This window comes from Triturus cristatus, chromosome 4_1 (assembly GCF_964204655.1).
Source record: "Triturus cristatus chromosome 4_1, aTriCri1.1, whole genome shotgun sequence".
NCBI classification, from domain to species: Eukaryota; Metazoa; Chordata; class Amphibia; order Caudata; family Salamandridae; genus Triturus; species Triturus cristatus.
Genome location: NC_140585.1, coordinates 126004247 through 126020718, shown reverse-complemented (window position 1 = coordinate 126020718; position 16472 = coordinate 126004247). Strand labels below are relative to the sequence as shown.

At 39.6% G+C, this 16472-nt stretch overlaps 1 long non-coding RNA gene across 1 annotated transcript in view; it reads left to right on the top strand.

The window, feature by feature from the left end:
* Positions 1-16472, top strand: part of LOC146847570 (uncharacterized) — a 337022-nt gene that overhangs the window by 46063 nt on the left and 274487 nt on the right. The window lies entirely within an intron of this gene.

The following is a 16472-nucleotide window of genomic DNA, read 5'->3' as shown; positions in this document are numbered from 1 at the left end:
ACCTTTTATTTAATCACACCATATTTCACAGTACTCATTTCTTTTCTTGTATTCTTTCTCATTCCCTTTCCTTATGTAGTATTATATCATCTATCTCTCTTTTCATACTTTTATTCTTTTCTTCTCTCTTTCTTCAACAATTTTTCTCCATTGTTTTTGATTTTCAATATCTTCAAACTTAGTATACAGTTATCTGCAGTCATTCATGGGTACTTTGTTTTAAGGTTACTGTTTTTATCTGGTCCTATTTTGCTCGTTTTCTCAATCACTTTTAGATGACTTTAAATGTTGTTACTTAGAATGTCCGAGGTTTACATTCTCCGATTAAAAGGCAATGTGTATTATCTCATTTGTCTAAATTGAAGGCTGACATAGCCATGATTCAAGAAACACACCTCACTGAATCTGAATCCCTGAAGCTAAAAAAAGACTGGGTTGGAGAGGTTTTCTTTTCTCCTGGTGATGGTAAAAGTAATGGCGTTATTACACTATGTCACAAATCGTGAAAAGCTAAACTTGTCTCTCAGGAAACTGACGATATTGGTCGCTGGTTGCTTACAAACCTGTTGATTGGGGAAACCTCTCTTTCTTTATTTAATGTATATGCTCCGACTACATGTGATTTCCTTTTTTGGTCCCATCTAGCAGAAAAATGAATGCAGCTCCCTCATGATAATTTGCTTTTAGCTGGTGACTGTAACCAAATTGTAGATCCCTTCATTGACCGCAACTCCCTATCCTCGTTCATACCCTCCAAACTTCACAAAGAATTTTTACATTCTTTTCAGCACAGACATTCAGTTGATGCCTGGAGATTATGCAATCCCTCCTTGAGGGAATACACTTTTTCCTCTCCAGTACACCATACACAATCACGTATTGATTATATTTTCATGTCTCATGCCCTTTCTCAATCTCTAATTTCTTCAGATATTGGTTCCATCCTAACATCTGACCATGCCCCAGTCTCTGTTGCCTTAGACATTCTCCATAAGTCTTCTGACCCTAGACGTTGGCGCTTTAATAACTCCCTTCTACTTGATCCTATCTTTACTTCTTTTTTTAAGGAATATTTCTCTTTTAACGACTCGGACACTCTTCATTTTTCTGTTGTATGGGATGCCTTTAAGGCAGCTGCACGTGACTTTATTATTTCACATGTCCCCAAAAAATGTCATAGGGCTAGAAAATACGCCACGGATCTTTTAGCTAGAATAAAATCTCTAGAACATGCCTATTACACATCTAAATCAAAAGATTGCTTAGAAACTCTAATAGCGGCCAAACTCAAATGTAATAAAGAATCTACTCTGTATTTGCTTAAATCTAGTGCCAAGTTCTATAGTGGTAACAATAAATCAGGCAAATTATTGGCAAATTACCTCAAAGTAAAAAAAAACGAATTCACTATTGAGTCAATTCTTGATGCTCAGCAGCAGCCCAAGTTTAAAGACTCAGAAATTTTGCAAGAATTCCACACATTTTACAACTCTCTTTATACGCCAGAGACCAATCCTACAGACAAATCTATCACAGAATACTTCTCTTCTATTACCAAACCTCCTGATCTTCTCTTAGATTTCCAATCATTGGAATAAGATGTCTCAACAAAAGAACTGCATAACGCCTTGTCTATCCTTAAGAAAGATAAGGCTCCAGGCCCTGATGGTTTCACTATTTAATTTTTTTCCCACTTTTCCCATCTTTTCCTCCCCAAATTACATAAACTTTTGACCTCTTTTTTACATTCTGGCACTACTTCAGGTTCCTTTTTAGAAGCTCTCATTTGCCTCATAAAAGACCCCCGTTTTTGCAAAGATTATGGACCCATTTCTTTGGTGAACATTGATTACAAACTTCTTTCAAAATCCCTGGCCCTGCGATTAGAATCCCTACTTCCGGATCTTCTAGGTAAAGAACAATTAGGATTTGTGAAAGGTCATTTTCTTACTGACAATACTCATCTATTCTTTGATATTCTTTCAAAATCCTCTCATTCTTCTGAATTTTTGGCTGTCATAGCATTAGATGCAGAAAAAGCCTTTGACAGAGTCTAATGGCCTTTCATATTTTCCTCACTGAAATGGTTTGGCTTTGGTCCTAAAATTATTTCTTTAATTTCTCTCCTATACTTAAATCCTAGAGCTGCTATATTTGTTAATGGTCTTACCTCTTCCTACTTTCATTTGGGTAGAGGTGTCCGTCAGGGTTGCCCTTTATCTCCCTTTCAGTTTAGTTTAGCCTTAGAACTTTTTTGTGCAGACTTCGTCAAAATCCTGATTCTCAGGGATTCAACCATGGTAATATACAAGTCAAATTGGCAGCATATGCTGATGATATCTTATTGTTCATGTCTAATCCCACAACTTCTTTACCTGCTTTTTTATCTGAAACTCAGTCCTATTCTTCCGTATCTGGTTATAAATTAAACAATGACAAATGCGAAATCCTACCCTTAACTAAGTTTACCTTTAAAGAAGACTTTAAAACTACCAATTTTACTTGGAATACTAATCATATAAAATACCTAGGAATTTATTTCTCCCCTTTGATTCACACATCAATCTCCATTAATTTGGACAAATGCTGTTAAAAAACGTCTTACCTTACTGACAGATGGCATCCCCCATACCTATCCTGGTGGGGGAGGCTTGATACCATAAAAATGATGTTATCCCCAATTGTTTTATTTACTATTTCTAATATTCCAGTTATCATACCCCAAAAATACTTTAAAAAGATTAACTCCTTGTTGACGTCTTTTCTGTGGAATAAGAAAAAAGCATGTATGTCTTTAACAAAGCTTAGTCGACCTAAAACGGAAGGTGGGGTTAACTTTCCCGATTTCCCTACTTACCATAAAGCTTTTAATCTTCATCAGTCATCTCATTCCTCATCTTCCCCTCTCTGGGTGACACTGGAACAGTCATTTATCGTTCCTTTTTCCTTTTTAGAATACCTTTCTTTGACCCGGAAACCTCAGACGTTATCTACTCCTATTCTTAAGCTCACACATAAATTATTAGATCCACTTTTATTGGAGAGCTCCTCTAAAACTTCTTTTCTTCAGTCCTCAATTTGGCATAATCACCACATATTGGGTAAAAACAAACCCATTTATTGGAAGTCATGGAGACAAAAAGGCCTCATTTGGGTTCATCAGCTATTTCATAATGATAAAACTATACCCTTTTCTCAAGCTAAACCTATATTTAATTTTACTACTTCATTTTCTAATAAGTATCTTTTGCTACAACAAGGTCTGGATTTAGTAGTTCAGAATTCCATCCCATCCTTAAGTCAAACGAATACTCCCTCTTCTAGCTCTCAAACTTTCTTAAGTTCAGGACCTAAAGCCTCAGCCATTTATAAATTTCTGCGTAAGTTAACACTTGTTAGAGACAAAACTAAGAAAGAATTGGATTGGGAACAAGACCTTCAGGTTGATTGGCCCGTTCAAGTATGGAACAATATTTGTCTTAAAATTAGGAAAACATCCAGAGCTGCTAATACTACGCAAACACTCTTTTTCATATACAATAAATCACTCCTTTCCTCTTCACTTCTGCATAAGGTTCATGCTGATCTCCCTGACACTTGTTGGTCATGCTCCTCCACAAATGTTGACTTAAAACATTTACTTTTTTTCTGCCCTTTCACGCAGGATTTCTGGAGATAGATCTGGAAACAAATCACCCAAATTTTTCATCATATAGTCCCCTTTTCATTTGTCAACATTTTTTTAGGCTTCTACTCTGAGGATTGGTTGAGCTGTCCTTTACCTCTGCAGATTTTGGATTTGCTTCTAGGAGTAGCATTTCAGCAGATTACCAAACACTGGAAGAATTTGTCTGACCCATCTTTCCAAGCTTGGTGGTATGCCATATGTTATAATCACAGGTTGGATACAGTTTATATGTTCCCAATTTCCTTATCTCTCAAATGTTCACTTCTATGGTCTCCAGTTACAAGTTTTATTGATTGTCATGCTAAGCTCTCCCATGTACGTAATATATCTCCGACCAAGAGATGTCGAAACCTCCTTGACATTCCACTTTATCTGTGCTTTTATTGCTGCCTTTATAAATATTTTCACTATATTTTTGTATTCTTAGTTATTGGACCTGACTTACATTATATATTTATCTTTTTTCTATATACTGTTATAAGGTTTCTCAGTTATGTATGTTTCAAATTTAAAAAAATAATGTAACTTGTATGTTTTCCCCTTCCCTTACTCCTTTTTCTTCAATAAACTTTACATTTTTCAAAACTAAAAAAGAAATTAGCATTTAAAAAACCTTTGAAATTCACTGAAAAAAACATAGGTTTCAGTGACGTTATAATTAGAAATTAGCATTTAAAATACCTTTGAGAATCACTGAAAAAAAAAAGGTTTCAGGGATGTTATAGTAAGAAATTAGCATATAAAAACCCTTTGAAATTCATTGAAAAAACCACAGGTTTCAGGGACATTATAGTTAGTTGGGCATTTCACTTGTACAAAACCAGAGAAATTCGGGCAATATATTTAGTTGCGCTAACTATAACTCACGCCCACTCAATGAATTGCTGATGACGTCACATATTACATCACTCATGACATGGTCAGTGACATCACTAATGACATCTCGAATGACATCACTGATGACATCATCCATGTGTTAATCTGATGCACCTACACACACCCTAATTTAACCTTTGATACACCCACTCTAAAATACAGACTACCATTTTCAAAACCATAGACACACCAAAACCAGTAATAAATACTGACTTACTGATTCCTAGGTCTACACACACATCCACTCATTCACCCATACAGTCACTCATACATGCAGTCACTCATCAATACAGCACTATCATATGCACTCATACACCTATACAGACACTTACACACCACCACTCACCTATAGAGTCACACAGGTAGACAGTCATGCAAAGAATCAATCACACTCCCATTTACTCACCTCTTTTGGGCAATTTTGGCCCCGTGGACCCCATCCTCCGGGGCATGGCCTCCTTTATGTTTTTGTAGACCCCGCTACATAAAACAGCATTGCCCCTGGGACCTGGCCCACCCAGAGGCTTTCAAAAACGAAGCACGGGAGTCCGCGCTTCATTTTTTTGTTTTTCCTGGCCGGATTCGTGCACGCAGTGCAAATTCAGCTGATTTTTAAAAAAAATGCTTTTTGTGGCCCTGGTGGTCCTTGTGGGACCCCCTGAGCAGGCGTAGGGGGTCAGGGCTTTCTACCCTGCCCCTTTTCTTGTTTTTTAAACTTTTTTTCACTGTTTTCTTCTGACTCGGTTAGGGAGTCACAAGATGGCTGCCATCACATCCTGGTTTGGAGTGTTGGCAGCCAATCAAAATGAAGCTCGTGCTCGGGAGGGTTCCTCGGTGCTCAGATATCGATATTTTTATTTTTTTAATTTCTTAGCAGCTACTGAATGGATTTATACCATTTACAAAAAAGAGTGCTTTCTGAACCAAGAGCTACCTTTTTGCCAAATTTGATGTAATTCCATTCAGCAGTTCGGGCTGTAGCCTGTTCCAAAATTCCTATGGAAATTAACATGGGGAAAACGTGTTTTGGCCCCCCCCTCTTTTCTCGGCCCCTGCTTGACCAATCACCCCCAAACTGTCAAGAAAGGAGCTGACTGGAGCAGGCCATTTGTTTTGAAAATTTTGCGAAGATTCGTCAACCAGCGACAAAGATATTGGCAAATCAAAAACCGCTTTTCCTATGGATAATAGGTCCTAACTATAACTACCTTCTGGCAACCGCCAGTAGGTTATGTAGATATATATCTATCTATCTATATATATATATATATATATATATATGTATTGTAAACATGCACAGGGCATGTCAACTAATGTTAAATAAATCTGCCTGGCTGTATTTTAGATAATTTATATGTAATATTCTTTAAGGTGCATCTTGTATTCATTGTTGGATGTTAAATATCGGTGTAATATATAGGATTTTCCCCTCTCCTCTCCTTTCCTTACATTTTTGTTTATATCATTGATAGAATATTGGTCCATCACAGTACCTGACACAGTTAATTTCATTCCTACCTGTGTATGGTTCACTATTGGTTTGTTCTGGTTCATACTGGAGGTGGACTTGGGTCCCTTTGTTTCTGGCACCCTCATACTGACATAGAGGGCCAAGAATAGCCTCCCCCTAAATCTCCGTGGCTAATTATTCTATGCTAAGACTCTTAGGAGTGTATATGGAATTGGTTCTCTATGAATGGGTTTGTACAGTTTTTTGAACATCATCTGTTTATCTGCAATGCTACAATCAGATTTTTCTTTTTATAATCAAAATGAAAAAGTTAAAATGAATTTGGTTGTGTCCCCTTTAAAACAAATGTATGTTTTTAATTGGTGGTGGGGAAAGGGTAATGATTTCCCTTTAAACTGACACTCTATATATCACTCTATGACCCAGTAGAAGGCTCCGGCTGAAACGCGTAGGTCAGTTTTGGTTGTTATGCACCTCTGCACTTTGCTTTTTATGGTTCCATGACGTGTGGTTGCTTGCAGAATATCAAATAAAGCACCTCGTCGCTAAGGATTTTGTTGTGCCGTTGTTCTGTTCGCCCTTGGAAAGTGGCGTGCATTACAGGGCATTTCTTCACAGAGATTGGATGTAAAAAATATATATATATATATATATTCACTGAAAAAACCATAGGTTTCACACATGTTATAGTTAGCTGGACATTTTACTGATAAAAAACCAATGAAATTCCCCCGTTATTGTTACTGTAGGCAACTATAACTCACGCGACCGTAATCCTCTGCTGATGCTAATACTGTATTTAGACACTTATTTGCCCATGTCTTCCTCCATTAAATTTTAGCTATACATATATTACAAATATTTTTTTTTCATAAAGACACATATGTCATCAGCAGAGGATTACGGTCGCGTGAGTTATAGTTGCCTACAGTAACTATAACGGGGGAATTTCATTGGTTTTTTATCAGTAAAATGTCCAGCTAACTATAACATGTGTGAAACCTATGGTTTTTTCAGTGAATTTGCAAGGTTTTTTAAATGCTAATTCCTAACTATAACGTGTGTGAAACCTATGGTTTTTTCAGTGAATTTGTACGGTTTTTTAAATGCTAAGTTACTTTACGCCATTTGTGGCGTGCGCGCCCACTTAACGCAGTTCGTTCCGTGCGCGCACGGTGCGCTTCGCGCACCGTGCGCGCAGAGTGAGCACGCGGTGCGCAAAGCGCACCGCGTGCCCACGTTACGCTAGATGGGCCATGAACGCACGATGCGCTTCGCGCACCGTGCGCACATGGAGGACATATGATGAGCATCGTTGTGACAGGTAAAATATATGTTTTGTTTAGCTCTATTAAGCCATGCACAAAAGGTGCACTTCGGGCACCTTTTGCACACGGGGTGGGGAGAATGTGGATATATTTTTTTTATTTTGATTCTTTCTTACCGTACGCGTACGGTAAGCGTAATCGGCGAAATTTTCGCAAAAAATTAAAATTGCCTTTTTTCACTTGGGGGATCGTTGGGGACTCCCTCGACATGGCTAGGTGCTTGGGAGATGTGTAAACAGCCCCTTTATATGTTTTTGCACTTGGTTTTTCAACCCCCTGTCAGAGTGCGAGAGGGAAAATAGCGGCCGCCGCTTCCTGGTTTCGACCGATTCGAATGTTTACTAAGATCTAAGGGCCAATCAGAATCGCGCTCGCGCACGCCACCGTACGCGTACGGTAAGCGCACCGTAAGCGCACCGTAAGCTGGCTCAGATATATATATTGATTTAAAGGCTATTTTCTCAGAATCTACTGAACAGATTTACACCAAACCTACAAAAGGCACTTCCTTGACCTGAGGACTACCTCTCTGCCAAATTTCAAGTAATTCTGTTCAGCCGTTCGGGCTGTAGCTGTGTCTAAAGGTCCTATGGAAAAATGCATGGGAAAAACGCGTTTTGGGACCCCCCTTTTATCTCAGCCCCCGCTTGACGAATCCCCCCGAGACTTTCAGGGTAGGAGCGGAGCGTAGCGCCCCACCTATTTTGAAAAATTCGCGAGGATTCGTCAACCGGCGCCAAAGTTATTCAAAATAGAATGTTGCGGATTTCCTATGGAAACGTGGTCCTAACTATAACTACCTACTGGCGACCGCCAGTAGGTAATATATGTAAAAAGAAATATATATATATATTATATATATATATATATATATAACTCCTCCAAACTGCTCCAGAATGCTCACCACCTCCAGACCGGAGGGCGCGTCGACGAACGGGCCTCCAAAGCACGGCCCGAAAATATCAAAGATAAGAATCCTCTTGTCAAAGAAGGAAAGTCGACGCCTTGTCTGCTGCGCATAAATCTTTAATCAGCTCAAAACGTTATACGCGTTTCGCCTGCAAAGCAGGCTTGTTCACCAACGTTCGAGATAAAGTTTTCAGCCTTTTTTAAATTAAACAGTGCTCACGTGACAAATTAAAAACTACTGAGGCATAGAGAGTGTCGACAGACTCGTAGTTTCGAGACATATGCAATTCAAAACGTAAGCTCACGGTTTCAAATACAACCAATTGCTACAATATACATACAGTTTCATGCTCTGCAATTCACCCTCTATTAAAACGTAATTCACAATATTACAGAATTACAAGGGAAACCGTTATAGAAATATAAAAGACAATAAATTCAAATGAATTCAGAAAGGTTAACACCCCATTAGGTACATGTCGCAGTCCCAGTGGACTTTTAACTTTCTATAATTACGGTTATACGTGTGTAGCCCCAGTGGGCAAGCTCGAAACTGTAATGAACCTATGAGCAAATTGATTATATCACTCTCCGAATTACATTTGGTCTGTGTAAAGTGCTTGTGCTAGTTAAAATAAGTTCTGAGACTTAAAGTAAGGTAATTAAAATACAGGTAGGGAGGTGCGGCCAGGGTGGGATCATAAGTGTGTGTGAAAGTCTTCCTCAATATTAAGACCTTCAGGAATTTTAGAGTTAAGGCGAATGATGTAACTAGATTCTAATTGCCTCAATTTTTTCACTCGATCACCCCCTCTTGCACTCACTGGAACTGCATCTATTACGTAGTATTCAAGGCCCTTAATGTCCCTTTTGTGGTATGCATCAAAGTGCCTGGCCACGGGGTAGGTCTTATCCCCATTTTTAATGGCCCTAAGGTGCTGGAGAATACGTTTGTGTACAGGGAGGATTGTGCTGCCCACGTACCGCAACCCACACGGGCAACGCAGCACGTAGACAGCATACTCAGTTTTACAGGAATAATGCCCCTTGATTTTACTTTCATGGGATGATAGACCTCCCATGTAAGCCGAGGTATTTTTTCCATGGATACAGGCCTTGCATTTCGTGCACTTGACAAAACCTTCTTTTCTCTTAAGCCAAGTATTGGGCATCTGCCCCTTTGGTACTGGCAGCATGTTAGACACCAATGATTGTTTTAATGATTTGGCTTTCCTGAAGGTTATCAGAGGTTTGCGTCCTACTCGCTTTCCAAGCACTGGATCATTGGCAATGATATGCCAATGTCTATGTAGTATCTTACGTAGGCTGCCCTCCTGTGCATTATAGCTAGTAATTAATCTACACTGATCCTCATTAGTAGTAGATTGGGTGCCTGCACTTTGGTCCCTGTCAAAGAGTATAGCCTCTCTAGATGTTTTCTGTGTCTTCCGAATAGCTGTTTCCACCCAGGATTGAGGATATCCTCTGGCTGAGAAACGTCCCTTAAGGCAACCCAGTTCTACTTGAAAGTCTTGGACATTACTGCAATTCCTCATTGCCCGAAGGCACTCCCCATAGGGGATGCTTCTCACTAGATTGTTTGGATGGAAGCTTGTGGCATGTAGTAAGGTGTTTCCATCTGTCGCCTTACGATATAGTTTGGTCTCCATTTTGCCGTCAACAATGTAGACTGTCACATCTAAGAAATTAACATTGGACTCACTGATCTCATGCGTAAGTTTCAAATTTAGATCGTTCTCTTGTAAACCATTGACAAAATCCCTTGCACTCCCAGCAGATCCTTTCCATACTACAAAGAGATCGTCAATGTAACGACACCAAAACATCACATTCTCCTGCCATATCGTGGAGAACCGCGATTGGACTACCTGCTCCTCCCACCAGCCCATATGCAAATTCGCATAGCTGGGGGCGAAGCAGGCACCCATCGCAGTCCCGCAGATCTGATGGAATAGTTCCCCATTAAAAAGAAAGAAGTTGTTATTGAGGCAGGTAGAAATCATTGTCAACAGCATCTGGGTATGATGCCATAAATTCAGAGGTCTCTCTCCCAAATAATGCTTGACAGCATTAAGGCCGTCTGTGTGCCTAATGCTTGTATAGAGAGTTGTTGCATCTATTGTCATCAGTAGAAAATCTGGTTCCCAAGGGATATCATAAATATTTCGCAAAAAATCACCCGTGTCTTGAATGAAGGACGGGAGCTTTTTTACCATAGGTGCTAAAAAATAATCCACATACTTAGAGGTGTTTTCAAAAGCACTCGCAATTGCCGATATTATTGGCCTCCCCGGAGGGTTATCCATGTTTTTATGCACTTTGGGTATCAGGTATAGGACCGGTGTAGTGGGACAATTGATTTTTAGAAATAACAATTCATCATTGCTAATCAATCCATTTCTGAACCAATTCTGCAATTGCTCGTTGTACTTAACATGACTAGCAAACATCACATCTTTGCTAACTCTCACATAATTCGTTTTGTTATTAAGTTGCTTATATGCTTCTTTGAGGTATTGATCTTTGCCCCATAGAACCACATTACCCCCTTTATCTGCGTCTCGCACAATACATGCATCATTCTTTTTCAGCTTACTCACTAAAGCATGATATTCTTTATCCCGTTGGGTAAATGCTTGCTTTTTCGTATTTAATGTGCGACATAGGTTTTTGACATCATTAATCACAAGGTCATTAAACACATCCACAGAGTCTCTGTTAGTCATTGGTGTAAATTTTGATTTAGGCTTGAACTCAGTAAGAAGGGAAGGGGAAGAGGCAGAGGCAGAGGCAGCGACGGCGCAAAGGCGCAAAACAATTCCGCCGGCAACAGCAAGAAGCTAACGAAGGTCAACAAGTAGATCACTGCAAGGTTGCGACTGTCGTCAATCTCACGGACATTGTGCTTTCCAACAGAGATCAGGATATACTCAAGCTGGGTTTATCTTATTGTCCCAAAGCGGACATCAATTATGTGCAAACCAGGGTGGATATCTTTAAGTTTACGAGATCACTCAAACTAAAAAAGTTTTTCGCTGTGGCCCCTAAGCGTCCGGCTGGACCATTGAAAGGACCTGCGATTGAGGATCCTGCTAATTTGGTAGTAGAGGATACGAGCCTCGTACAAATTCACTGAAAAAACCATAGGTTTCACACACGTTATAGTTAGGAATTAGCATTTAAAAAACCTTGCAAATTCACTTAAAAAACCATAGGTTTCACACATGTTATAGTTAGGTGGATATTTCACTCGAAAAAAACCAATGAAATTCCCCCGTTATAGTTAGTTCAGATAACTATATCTCGAATCGGTCGAAATCAGGAAGTGTCGGCCGCCATTTTGTTTGTTTTCAGTGCGAGAGTGAAAAAGGAAGGTGGCGAACGTGAAAAGGGGGCAGGGTAGAGAGTTCCTGACCCCCTAGCCTTAGTCAGGGGGTCCCTGAAGGACCCCGAAGGCAGAAAAAAACATTTAATAATTTTTTTAAAAAATCGCGGAGTGTGCGTACGGTAAGCTTACCGTACGCGCACGGCAAAAAAAAAAAAAAAAAAAAAAAAACGAAATAACAATCACATTTATTAAATAAATTGAAGGACCCGCAAGGGAAAAAAAAAATTGTTACTGTGTAAAAAACAGGCGAGGCGCGCACGGTATGAACTGCGCAACGTGGGCGCTCGGTGCGCAAAGCGCACCGAGTGCCCACAGCGTGCGCACGGTGCGCGAAGCGCACCCTGCGCACAGGGTGTGCGCACGGTGAAAAACCAGAAAAAAAATTAAAAAATAATTACATAACTTAGCATTTAAAAAACCGTACAAATTCACTGAAAAAACCATAGGTTTCACACACGTTATAGTTAGGAATTAGCATTTAAAAAACCTTGCAAATTCACTTAAAAAACCATAGGTTTCACACATGTTATAGTTAGCTGTACATTTCACTCGTAAAAAACCAATGAAATTCCACGTTATAGTTAGATCTGGTAACTATAACTTGTGCGACCGCAATCCACAATGTGTCATTTCAGATGTCATCATTGATGTGATGAGTGATGTCACTGACCATGTCATGAGTGATGTAATATGTGACGTCATCAGCAGTTTATTGTGGGCGCGCAAGTTGTAGTTACCAGATCTAACTATAACGTGGAATTTCATTGTTTTTTTACGAGTGAAATGTACAGCTAACTATAACATGTGTGAAACCTATGGTTTTTTAAGTGATATATATATATATATATATATATATACATATTATCTACTGGCGGTCGCCAGTAGATAGTTATAGTTAGGACCCTGTTTCCATAGGAAATCCGCAACATTCTATTTGGAATAACTTTGGCGCCGGTCGATGAATCCTCGCAAAATTTTCAAAATAGGTGGGGCGCTACGCTCCGCTCCTACCCTGAAAGTCTCGGGGGGATTCGTCAAGCGGGGGCTGAGAAAAAAGGGGGGTCCCAAAACGCGTTTTTCCCATGCATTTTTCCATAGGACCTTTAGACACAGCTACAGCCCGAACGGCTGAACAAAGTTACTTGAAATTTGGCAGAGAGGTAGTCCTCAGGTCAAGGAAGTGCCTTTTGTAGGTCTGGTGTAAATCTGTTCAGTAGTTCCTGAAAAAATAGCATTTAAATCAATATATATATGTGGGCGGAGCCTAACCACACATCTCATCCTGAGATCTGATTGGCTGTCAGCACTTCATCCAAGAAGTGTTGGCAGCCATCTTGGGACCAATATACATGATAGCACCTCATTAAAAAGCATTGCAGTTAATAGAAGGTTTTAAGACTTTAGTTACATTATAAATCATTTGTTGATGGTACCATACTCATTTTAGGAATTGTGGTATGTTCTAAGGTGATTTCACCATGTGAAAAAGCCTTCTGCTGGGATATCATGATTGAGAGAAAAATATTTTCTCATGCTTTTACCACAGAGGTTTGGAAGGTGATCTATAAGCTAAACTGAGAGCTTATTTTCTGTAAATTCACATTATCTTTCTCAGTCATGTGAGAATGAAGTCTGACATTCTCAGTAAAACATGTACATCCAACAAGGGCAGAGACTGTCAGTTGATTCCTTTGTGTTCTACTGCAGCTTTCCAGAGTGTTCCAAAGAACTACTAGAGCGCTAACCGTCCTACTTATGATAAATGTATGGCACACCTGAAGCCATCTTGCTTGGATTAAAGTGGTAACTCTTAAAACATTTAATTTAAAAAGGAACAACATGAGGGGGTTCATTTTTCCATAAAAAGTATGATTAGTGCTGCAGAAAGAAAAATTAGGGCACATTTTGAGTGACTTCTCAAATCCTCTTCTATTTCATTAAAAAATTCTGACATGCAGACTGAAACATGCACTTTCAATACCAGCAGCAGTTTTCCCTGGTGAGCAGTAGCTTTACTACAGTGATCTAATGAGCAAAAAGAGTGCTAACATTCTGATTTTATGGCAAATGTGTGACACATTTGAATGCCTTCTTGATGGAATCAAAGTAAAAAACTGAAAGTATTTCCTACTGAGGAGACTGCAGTAAATGAGGAAATTAGGAAACTTCATAACAAATAAGTCTCCCAAGATGGCCACCAGAGACAAAAGAGCCCAAATGTAGCCCAAATATCACCCAGATGTAGCCCAAGTATAGCCCAATGACAGAATGTCCAAGAATGTTCTTAAAAACAACTAGAGCACTTACTGTCTTCATTATGACAAAAGTATGGCACACCTGAAACCATCTTGATTGGAATAAACTGGTAACACTTAAAACATTTAATTTAAAAAGGAACACAATGAGGGGGTTCATTTTGCCATAGAAATTATGATTAATGCTGAAGAAAGAAAATGAGGGCACATTTTGAGTGACTTCTCAAATCCTCTTCTATTTCATTAAAAAATTCTGACATGCAGACTGAAACATGCACTTTTAATACCAGGAGCAGACTTCCATGATGAACAGTAGTTTTACTACAGTGATCTAATGAGCAACTAGAGTGCTAACATTCAGAATTTATGGCAAATGTGTGACATATCTGAATACCTTCATGATGGAATCAAAGTAAAAAACTGAAAGCATTTCCGACTGAGGAGACTGCAGTACATGAGGAAATTAGGAAACTTCATAACAAATAAATCTCCCAAGATGGCCACCGGAGACAAAAGAGCCCAAATGTAGCCCAAAATCACCCAGATATAGCCCAAATATAGCCCAATGACAGAAGTGTGCAAAACACTTATTATTTTGTGTTTTTGCAGTGTTATATAGTGCAGACTTGTCAGGTATTGGAGTGCTTTACATGAGCATTGGTTACATCACACAAGAACAAATTCATTTTGGTTGTAGACATGGGGAGACTAAGTGATTTGACCAGAATCACAGAATGTCGAGCTGAAGCAGAAACTTCAACCTGGTTCCCCAGTTGCAAAGTCTGCAGTTCTGGAAGTAACACCACATCCTCTCCCCTAAGGGCAACATTTAATCAAGTTGTCAACTAGATAAAAAAACATAAAGATAACAAATAATTTAAAAGTGCTTTGTCGCTATTTGAAAACTCAGAAAATATGTCCTTATTTTAGTCTTTTAGAGCACTAACCATAATTTTCATGCCAATAAGACCCTCTCATATATGTAATTTCTAAAGGAATGCTCTAGGTATTACAGTTTTGATTACATCAAGATGATGTCAGGCGTTCCACACTTTTGTAATAAATATAGAATGTTAGCAATCTAGTTGTTCATTAGGATACTGTTGAGAGGCAGAGGCCAGGGGCACGGACTCTGAAAATTGAAGGCAGGTAGGAGGGTGCAAAGGCAACAATTTAACCACACTGAGCAGGCAGGAAGGGCCGTGGAAGCACAACAGACTATGGAGGGCAGTGGAAAGGGGGGCAGGGGCAACAAACCAACAATACAGGACTTGCAAGAGAGGCTGTTGGAGGGAAGATCTATTACGGGTCAAGGAAGCTAGGGGCGGTCCCCAGAGCCCCGGGAGCCACCACAGAACTGAGCAGGAGAGTGAGTCAGGGACAAAAGGGGCACCTTAATTTGAGCCGGGGTGCCTAGGAACGCTTGCTCCAAAAATGAAGAAAACAGACATATGAGACATGGAATTGGAGGCAGAATACAATGGCAGTTTAATGAGAAGATGCAACTTCAAAGAAACCGCAGAATAGAGACATAAAGTACAAAATACAGAATCCAGATAATCATACAGCTGTCATGATATTCTCTGTATCTCAATTAATGGACTGACAGAGAGAGAGAGAGAAAACACATCTATAAATGCATCATGAGAAACAAGTAACACCAAGGAAAATGTTACCTAGGAACACTCACATTTACTCTTAGAGCAAGCATTCCTGCAATTACAATACAACATCTTTTAAATGCAAAAGTAAAGAGAACAATGGTTAAACATAACATGACATTTCATATAGGTAAAATAGAATAAGATACTTCAAGCAAAGCAGAGCAAGACATTTTAAGCAAAGGAAGACAAGAGCTCCCAGTTCTTGGGGAAAACCTGCACAGCCTGTTAACCTACATACAGACGGCGAGGTTGTCCGTTGATATCTGTGGGTGCTCCCTTTTTATATCATTTTGTGGGCTCCTTTGCACGCTACATCTACCTACGTATGCTACCCAAAAGCTTCGTCTGCAGATTTTACCAGACATTTCGTCATTTACCCACTTAATGCTGACAATGGACTGGGTGAAAAGGTCAGTCTCTCAGGCCAATCGCTTATCGTAAGTTCCATAGAGCAAGCAGAAAATAATGGGTATTGTACAGGAATTCAATATATTCATGTATAAAATCTCCTCAGTTCTCCTAACTTGATGCTCTGCGGTTGCCACTTCCTTAAAAGCGGGAAACCTGCCCAGGAAGCAAGTACCAGTCCAGGATGCAGCCTACTGTATGTCGACAGCTTCAGGGGGATGTTGAACTTTGATACCGAGCACGGAGCACACGGGTAGGGTGGGGGCTACTAGTTTGGAGCAGAAGGCCTCGCAGACCTGCCTTCAGACTGCTATACACTAAAATTGCAGAGCTATGGTCAATTTAACAAAGAGGCCTACATATTGAACAGAAGGGCCTACACAGGGGTTTTATGCTGGCTGAGTGGTAAGGATGTCTCAGGATAATTATATAGCAACACAGGACCCGGTGGTCAATTTAATACG